Here is a 7,870-nt window from a genome sequence, read left to right on the forward strand (position 1 = left end):
ACTAGGCCTGGGCAGGGTGGGAGACATAGTAGATGTACATTCCAAAAAGGTCCTTACCTTCAACCAGGCGACACTCTTATTTGATTTTATCAGTACACACCCTTTCCACTTCATGCAACTACAGAGCTATGTGACAAGTGTTACTTGTGGCTTCAGTGATAATGACTGGCAGGATAAGCTGATAACCAAACTTACCACATGCAAGCTGACAAAAAGGCTTGTGTCAGACTACTATACATTCTTAAGAACTGAGACCGAGAGGGAAGAACATTCCACAGGAATAATGAAGTGGCAGCTCTGTGACCCGTCATTAACACCTACTCTGATTTTACAAATGTTGAGGAACACGCTTAAATTTACACCGTTTACATCTTATTGGGAAATGGCGTTGAAGATTATGCATAAATCCTATATCTCGCCAAGGCGCAACTTTCTTATGGGTAATATACCGAGTCCGATCTGTTCCAGGTGTGGAGAGGCCGAGGCAGACATGTTCCATTGTTTGTGGGCTTGCTCACAAATTCAACAATTTTGGCAACGCATACTTGTATTTACTCATACGCATACACCATATAGAGTGGCTATCACCCCAGCCTGGGCTCTTTTCGGATACATTACTAATGAAGGGGCTGTGATCTCCACTTGTGGTAGAAAGTTCCTGTACATGATTTCGGCCTCGGCCCGGAAAACGATTTTACAAACCTGGCTGGCACCTAATGTGCCCACCTTGAGGATATTCCTGGACAAACTCTCCTTCCTATTTAGGATGGATTGGGTGGAAGCATCCCTTCAGAAAGAACTAAAAACCCAAAATTTTTTCGAACTATGGCAGCCACTTATACCCATCCTTCCAACGCATATACAACAGAGGCTCAAACAATGCTTCTGCACAACTACATGGTTCCTGGAACGGACGGTGGTGGGCCGAGCACCCTTGTAAGCGGAGCTGTCTCCTAAATAACACACTGGGCGAAGTGTGAAGTCGTGTGTTTCCCCCCCCCCCCCCTCCCCTTCCCTCGACTTTCCCTAGTCTGTTTGTTGACCCCTCCCCCCTCTTTTTTGTTCTTCATTTTTTCTTTAGCTATATCCACCCCTCTCTCACCATTTGGGGTTATCTAGTTACAGAGTGGTAGTCCACTCGCATTGTATTTCCATGTTGAATTCTATGTTTTTAGCCTTATGTTTACCTTGATTGAGAGGTACTTTGCCTTTAATTTGCAAACTGGAACGCTAAAATAGTTACCATCTTTAATAATGGGCTTCTGTAATACCGGAAAGAGGGAGGTAATTCCGTGTACCTTTGTTTGCATGTTGATATGCTAATGTTGAAAATGTTTAATTGAAAATGTTTAATAAAAACAGTTTGAAAAAAAAAAAAAAATTTAACTATCTGGTTTAAGGAAATAAAAATTAACAGTTTGAAAATTGTGAATTTTTCAAAATTTTCTCCAAATTTCTTATATTTTCACAAAGAAACACAATATGTCATGGAAGTTTTTTGTTAGAATCACTGAGATCTATTGAATTGTTCCAGAGTTATTACTACATAAAGTGACAGTGGTCAGAATTGTAAAATTCATGAAAGTAAAAAGAGGCTTGGGGATGAAGGGGTTAAAAAATCTGCAAAGGACAAATAAGCTAAAAGCATCCAAAAACTAGATAAATGAAAACATGAATTTGACCCTTACATTTTTGTCAGCAGATACCATTTATGTTGTCAGTATTTAACATCCATGCTAATGTTGAAGGGTAATCGAGGATCTAACAGATTGGGTTTTCAACTGGTCCCTGTACAGACTGAAAAGGCCCTAGCCACACGACTAAAAACACCACTTTGGACATAACTCTCAAAAAAGCTGTTTAGGAGTTCCTCGCACCTCCTGAGGAACCAGAGGTGAAGATGCAACACACTGGCAAAGGGAAATGAAAGTGTGAAGTAAGATACAAAAACCATACCTCCCAACTTTTGAAGATGGGAAAGAGGGGCAAATTTTAGGCCACGCCTCTAACCACACCCATTCATAATTAGTCATGCCCATATCCACGTCCCAACCACACCCATTTAGCACTGCTGATCACACTGTTTCATATACAATAATTATAAACAAAAAAAATGGCCACACAGTCCTCTATACTGTATAATGGCCACACATGATGCTCCATACTGTATGATGACCACACATGATGCTCCATACTGTATAATGGCCACACATGATGCTCCATACTGTATAATGACCGCACATGATGCTCCATACTGTATAATGGCCGCACATGATGCTCCATACTGTATAATGACCGCACATGATGCTCCATACTGTATAATGACCGCACATGATGTTCCATACTGTATAATGACTGCACATGATGCTCCATACTGTATATTGGCTGCATATGATGCTCCATACTGTACAATGGTCACAGAGTGCTCCATACTGTATAATGACCGCACATGATGCTCCATACTGTATAATGACCCCACATGATGCTCAATACTGTATAATGACCGCACATGATGCTCCATACTGTATAATGGTCCCACATGATTCTCCATACTGTACAATGACCGCACATGATGCTTCATACTGTATAATGACCGCACATGATGCTCCATACTGTATAATGACTGCACATGATGCTCCATACTGTATAATGACTGCACATGATGCTCCATACTGTATAATGGCCCCACATGATGCTCCATACTGTATAATGACCCCACATGATGCTTCATACTGTATAATGACCGCACTTGATGCTCCATACTGTATAATGACCCCACATGATGCTCCATACTGTATAATAACCGCACATGATGCTCCATACTGTATAGTGACCGCACATGATGCTCCATACTGTATAATGACCCCACATGATGCTCAATACTGTATAATGACCGCACATGATGCTCCATACTGTATAATGGTCCCACATGATTCTCCATACTGTATAATGACCGCACATGATGCTCCATACTGTATAATGACCGCACATGATGCTCCATACTGTATAATGGCTGCACATGATGCTCCATACTGTATAATGACTGCACATGATGCTCCATACTGTATAATGGCCCCACATGATGCTCCATACTGTATAATGACCCACATGATGCTCTATACTGTATAATGACCGCACATGATGCTCCATACTGTATAATGGCCACACATGATGCTCCATACTGTATACTGGCTCCACATGATGCTCCATACTGTATAATGACCGCACATGATGCTCCATACTGTATACTGGCCACACATGATGCTCCATACTGTATAATGACCGCACATGATGCTCCATACTGTATAATGACCGCACATGATGCTCCATACTGTATAATGACTGCACATAATGCTCCATACTGTATATTGGCCGCACATGATACTTCGTACCATATAATGGCCACACATAGCTACTCCTACACACGCGGCTGCGCTCTGTACACTTTGCACACATGGCTCCGCTCCGTACACACGCGCTCCACTCCATACACCTCATACACACACGGCTCCGCTCCATACACCTCATACACACACGGCTCTGCTCCATACACCTCGTACACATTCAGCTCCGCTCCATACACCTCATACACACGGCTCCGCTCCATACACCTCGTACACACATGGCTCCGCTCCATACACCTCGTACACACATGACTCTGCTACATCCACACTGTACACCTCCTGACCCCACACAAGGCATTACTTACCTCATCCTACAGCACCATGTGGCAAGTTGGCAACCAGCATAGTCGAGTCCTGCAATCCACGGAGGTCCCGATCATGTGACCCCTGACTCCTCTCCTGTGACCTCATCACAGGTCCTGTGCGCAGAAAGCAGGCAGCCATACGGAAGGGTAAGGGCCCGGGGCATGGCTTAACACAAGGGGGCGTGTCGGCTGCTTCTCCTGCTGTCTGCGGGAAGCAGAGCATCCCGTGCTGGACAGCTGGGCAAAGGCTCAAAACCGGGACAGTCCCGCACAATGAGGGACGGTTGGGAGCTATGCAAAAACCCAGGATAAGGAACTAAAACTGTCATGGTTCCCAATGGCAAGGGAACGTAAAAAACACATAAGTAACGAACGAGCTCTCGGGTGATGGAAACTCGAGTTGACCGTGAGCTAAATCTACCACACAACTAACAGTAGCCAGGGAGCATACCTACGGCTTCCTATATGCCACGCGCCAGCCGGAGGACTAACTACGCCTGGTAGAGGAAGAAACAGACCTGGCTTACCTCTAGGGAAATACCCCAAAAGATGATAGCAGCCCCCCACATGCAATAACGGTGAATTAAGAGGAAAAGACATACACAGTATGAAAGTAGATTTAGCAAAGAGAGGTCCACTTACTAGATAGCAGAAGGATACAAAAGAGGACTTCACGGTCAACTGAAAACCCTTTCAAAAACCATCCTGAAATTACTTTAAGACTCCTGTGTCAACTCATGACACAGGAGTGGCAATTTCAGCCCGCAAGAGCTTCCAGCTACAGAGAAATACAAAAACTGCAAACTGGACAAAAGGTACAAAACAAAAGGACAAAGTCCACTTAGCTGATCAGCAGACTAGTAGCAGGAACATGCAACCGAAGGCTCTGGTTACAATGATGACCGGCAAGGAAATGACTGGAGAGCAAGGCTAAATAGGAAACTCCCAAACACTGATGGAAGCAGGTGAACAGAAGAAGCAAAGTGCAAACAAGTCACCAGTACCACCAGCAACCACCAGGGGAGCCCAAAAAGCGGATACACAACAGTACCCTCCCCTTAAGGAGGGGGCACCGAACCCTCACAAGAACCGCCAGGGCGATCTGGATGAGCCCTATGAAAGGCACGAACCAAATCCGAGGCATGAACATCAGAGGCAGTTACCCAAGAATTATCTTCCTGACCATAGCCTTTCCATTTAACCAGATATTGAAGTCTCCGTCTGGAAATACGGGAGTCCAAGATCTTCTCCACGACGTACTCCAATTCACCCTCCACCAGCACAGGAGCAGGAGGTTCAGTAGAAGGAACCACCGGTACCTCATATCTCCGCAACAACGACCGATGGAACACATTATGGATAGCGAAAGATGCCGGGAGGTCCAAACGAAAGGAAACAGGGTTAAGAATCTCCAAAATCCTATAAGGACCGATGAACCGAGGCTTAAATTTGGGAGAAGAAACCCTCATAGGGACAAAACGGGAAGACAACCACACCAAGTCCCCAACGCGAAGGTGGGGATCAACACGACGACGACGGTTAGCAAACTGCTGAGTCCTCTCCTGGGACAATTCCAAATTATCCACTACTTGTCCCCAAATCCGATGCAACCGATCCACCACCGCATCCACTCCAGGACAATCCGAAGATTCAACCTGACCAGATGAAAAACGCGGATGAAACCCTGAATTGCAAAAGAAAGGAGAAACCAAAGTGGCAGAACTAGCCCGATTATTAAGAGCAAACTCCGCCAACGGCAGAAAGGCAACCCAATCATCCTGATCCGCAGACACAAAACACCTCAAATAAGTCTCCAAAGTTTGATTAGTTCGCTCCGTCTGGCCATTGGTCTGAGGATGGAATGCAGACGAAAAGGACAAATCAATGCCCAACCTGGCACAGACTGCCCGCCAAAATCTAGACACGAACTGGGTACCCCTGTCAGAAACGATGTTTTCCGGAATACCATGCAAGCGAACCACATTTTGAAAAAACAGAGGGACCAACTCAGATGAGGAAGGCAACTTAGGCAATGGCACCAAATGAACCATTTTAGAAAAACGGTCACACACCACCCAGATGACAGACATCTTCTGAGAAACAGGGAGATCCGAGATAAAGTCCATAGAGATGTGCGTCCAAGGCCTCTTCGGAATAGGCAAGGGCAACAACAACCCACTAGCCCTAGAACAACAAGGCTTGGCCCGAGCACACACATCGCAAGACTGCACAAAAACACGCACATCTCGAGACAGGGAAGGCCACCAAAAGGATCTAGCCACCAAATCTCTGGTGCCAAAAATTCCCGGATGACCTGCCAGAGTAGAAGAATGAACTTCCGAGATGACTCTACTGGTCCACTCGTCAGGAACAAACAGTCTACCAGACGGACAACGATCAGGTCTATCCGCCTGAAATTCTTGCAAAGCACGTCGCAAATCTGGAGAGACAGCAGACAAAACCACTCCATCCTTAAGGACACCAGCAGGTTCAGAATTCCCAGGAGAGTCAGGCTCAAAACTCCTAGAAAGAGCATCTGCTTTCACATTCCTAGAACCCGGTAAGTACGAGACCACAAAATTAAACCGGGAAAAGAACAACGACCAACGTGCCTGTCTAGGATTCAGGCGCCTGGCAGACTCCAAATAAATTAAATTCTTGTGATCAGTCAAAACTACCACCTGATGTCTGGCACCCTCAAGCCAATGACGCCACTCCTCAAATGCCCTCTTCATGGCCAAAAGCTCCCGATTACCAACATCATAGTTTCGCTCGGCGGCCGAAAATTTTCGCGAAAAGAACGCACAAGGTCTCATCACTGAGCAGTCGGAACTTTTCTGCGACAAAACCGCCCCCGCTCCGATCTCGGAAGCATCGACCTCAACCTGAAAGGGAAGAGAAACATCAGGCTGGCGCAACACAGGGGCAGACAAAAAGCGGCGCTTAAGCTCCCGAAAGGCCTCCACGGCAGCAGGGGACCAATTGGCAACATCAGCACCCTTTTTAGTCAAATCCGTCAGAGGTTTAGCAACGCCAGAAAAACCAGCTATAAATCGACGATAAAAATTAGCAAAGCCCAAGAATTTCTGGAGACTCTTCAGAGACGTAGGCTGCGTCCAGTCGTAAATAGCCCGAACCTTGACAGGGTCCATCTCAATAGAAGAAGGGGAAAAAATATACCCCCCAAAAATGAAATTTTTTGAACCCCAAAAACACACTTTGAACCCTTTACACACAAAGAATTCTCCCGCAAAACCTGAAAAACCCTCCTGACCTGCTGAACATGAGACTCCCAGTCATCAGAAAAAATCAAAATATCATCCAAGTACACAATCATAAATTTATCCAAATATTCCCGGAAAATATCATGCATTAAGGACTGAAAGACAGAAGGTGCATTAGAAAGGCCGAAAGGCATTACCAAATACTCAAAATGGCCCTCAGGCGTATTAAATGCGGTCTTCCACTCATCCCCCTGCTTAATTCGCACCAAATTATACGCCCCACGAAGATCAATCTTAGAGAACCACTTAGCCCCCCTTATGCGAGCAAACAAATCAGTCAGCAAAGGCAACGGATACTGATATTTGACTGTAATTTTATTCAGGAGACGATAATCAATACAAGGCCTCAGAGAGCCATCCTTTTTAGAGACAAAGAAAAAACCGGCTCCTAAAGGTGATGAAGAAGGACGAATATGTCCCTTTTCCAGGGACTCCTTAATATACTCGCGCATAGCAGCATGTTCAGGTACAGATAGGTTAAACAAACGACCCTTTGGAAATTTACTGCCAGGAATCAGATCTATGGCGCAATCACAATCCCTGTGAGGAGGGAGTGAACCAATCTTAGGCTCTTCAAAAATATCACGATAATCAGACAAAAATGCCGGAATCTCAGATGGAATAGATGACGAAATGGACACCATAGGAGTGTCCCCATGAGCCCCCCGACATCCCCAGCTTAACACAGACATAGCCTTCCAGTCAAGGACTGGGTTATGAGACTGTAACCATGGTAATCCAAGCACCAAAACATCATGTAAATTGTACAACACAAGGAAGCGAATCACCTCCTGATGGTCTGGAGTCATACGCATAGTCACTTGCGTCCAGAACTGTGGTTTATTACAAGCCAAAGGTGTAGAATCAATACCCTTCA

Source organism: Ranitomeya variabilis, chromosome 3, assembly GCF_051348905.1.
Source record: "Ranitomeya variabilis isolate aRanVar5 chromosome 3, aRanVar5.hap1, whole genome shotgun sequence".
NCBI lineage: Eukaryota > Metazoa > Chordata > Amphibia > Anura > Dendrobatidae > Ranitomeya > Ranitomeya variabilis.